The sequence below is a fragment of the Cebus imitator genome, unplaced genomic scaffold, assembly GCF_001604975.1.
Source record: "Cebus imitator isolate Cc_AM_T3 unplaced genomic scaffold, Cebus_imitator-1.0 Scaffold54, whole genome shotgun sequence".
NCBI classification, from domain to species: domain Eukaryota; kingdom Metazoa; phylum Chordata; class Mammalia; order Primates; family Cebidae; genus Cebus; species Cebus imitator.
Genome location: NW_016107369.1, coordinates 6,806,528 through 6,808,431, shown reverse-complemented (window position 1 = coordinate 6,808,431; position 1,904 = coordinate 6,806,528). Strand labels below are relative to the sequence as shown.

General features: G+C 33.7%; 1 protein-coding gene across 10 annotated transcripts in view; it reads left to right on the top strand.

The window, feature by feature from the left end:
• RGS6 (regulator of G protein signaling 6) overlaps positions 1-1,904 on the top strand; it is a 640,379-nt gene that overhangs the window by 452,274 nt on the left and 186,201 nt on the right. The gene's annotated exons all lie outside the window — the stretch shown is intronic.

The window sequence follows — 1,904 nt, the reverse complement described above, 5'->3', positions numbered from 1 at the left end:
AAAAAAAAAAAAAAAAAAGAAAAGAAAAAGAAAACCTTACTATTCAATGCTATATCCACAAAGCTATTCTTTAGAAATGAAGGAGAAATAAAAATTTTCAAAGACAAGCAAAAATTAAGAAAATTCATCACCACTAGACCAACCTTAAAGAAATGCTCAAGGGAGTCTTACATCTAGAAATGAAAAGACAATAACTACTAATGAAGGCATGCAGAACTATAAAACTTACTGGTGGAGCCAATACACAAAGGAGAAAGAAAAAGGGACTAAACCATATCACTACAGAAAAACACCCAACTACAAAAATAAGAGAGGAAGTAAGGAAAAAAGGATACACAAAACAAGTAAAAGAAAATCAATAGGATGATAAAAGTCCTCACCTATCAATACCTTGAATGTAAATGGACTAAAATCTTCATTTAGATATAGACTGACTGAATGGACTAAAAGTACAAGATACAGTATACAGCCCACAAGAAACTCACCTCACCTCCGAAGACACACACAGACTGAAAGTGAAGTGATGGAAAAAGATATTCTATGCAAACAGAAACCAAAAAGAAGCAGAGTAGCTGTACTGATATCAGACAAAACAGACTTCAAGACCAAAGTTACAAAAAGAGACAAAGAAGGGCATTATGATGAGGAGGAGATTAATTCAGCAAGAGAATATAAGAATTGTAAATGTATGCACCCAACACTGGTACATCTAGACGTATAAAGCAAATATTAGATCTAAGGGGAAAGATAGACTACAATACAGTAATAGTTGAGGACTTTTACACTGCACTCTCAGCCTTGGACAGATCATCTACACAGAAAACCAACAAAGAAACGTTAAACTGTACTATAGACCAAATGAAATGGACCTAACAGGCATTTACAGAATATTTCACCCAATACCTGCAGAATATGCATTTTTTTCATCAGCACATGGAACATTCTCCAGGCTTGACTGTATATTAGAACACAAAACAAATCTCAAAAAGCTTTTTAAAATCAAAATTAAGGCCAGGCATGTTTGTAATCCCAGCACTATAATCCCAGCAGTTTGGGAGGCCAGTACAGGAGGATTGTTTGAGCCCAGGAGTTTGAGACAAGCCTGGGCAACATAGTGAGGCTTTGACTCTACAAAAAATTTGAAAATTAGCCAGCTGTGGTGCTGCACACCTGTGGTCCCAGCTGTTAAGAAGGCTGAGGTGGGAGGATCTCTTTAACCCAGGAGGGTTGCAGTAAGGATGCAGTGAGCCATAGGCATGCCTCTGCACTCCAGCCTGGGCAATAGAGTAAGACTCTGTCTCAAAAAAAAAAAAAAAAAAAAAAAAAAAAAGAACTATATTAAATATTTAATCTGACCACAATGGAATAAAAGTGGATATTAATAACAAGAGGAACATTTGAAACTATACAAATACACAAAAATTAACCTGCTCCTGAATGACCAATGAGTGAAGGAAGAAATTTAAAGTGAAATTCAAAAATTCGTTGAAACAAATGAAACTAGAAATACAACATACTAAAATGTATAGGACACAGCAAAAGCTGTTTTAGAAACAAGTTTATAGCAATAAATTCCTAGTTTGCAAACCTAGGAAGATTTCAAATTATCAGCTTGATATGCATCTCTAGAAACTAGAAAATTGAGAATAAACCACATCCAAAGTAGGAAAGAAATGATAAAGATCAGAGCAGAAATAAACAACATTGAAACTAAAAAAAAAACACAAAAGATCAATGAAATAAAAGTTGTTTTTTGAAAACATAAGCAAAATTAAAAAAAAAAACCTTTAGCTACACAATGAAAAAAAGAAGACCCAAATAAATGAAATCAGAAATGAAAAAGGAGACATCACAATGAATACTACAGAAATACAAAGGATCATTAGAGACTATAATGAACAACT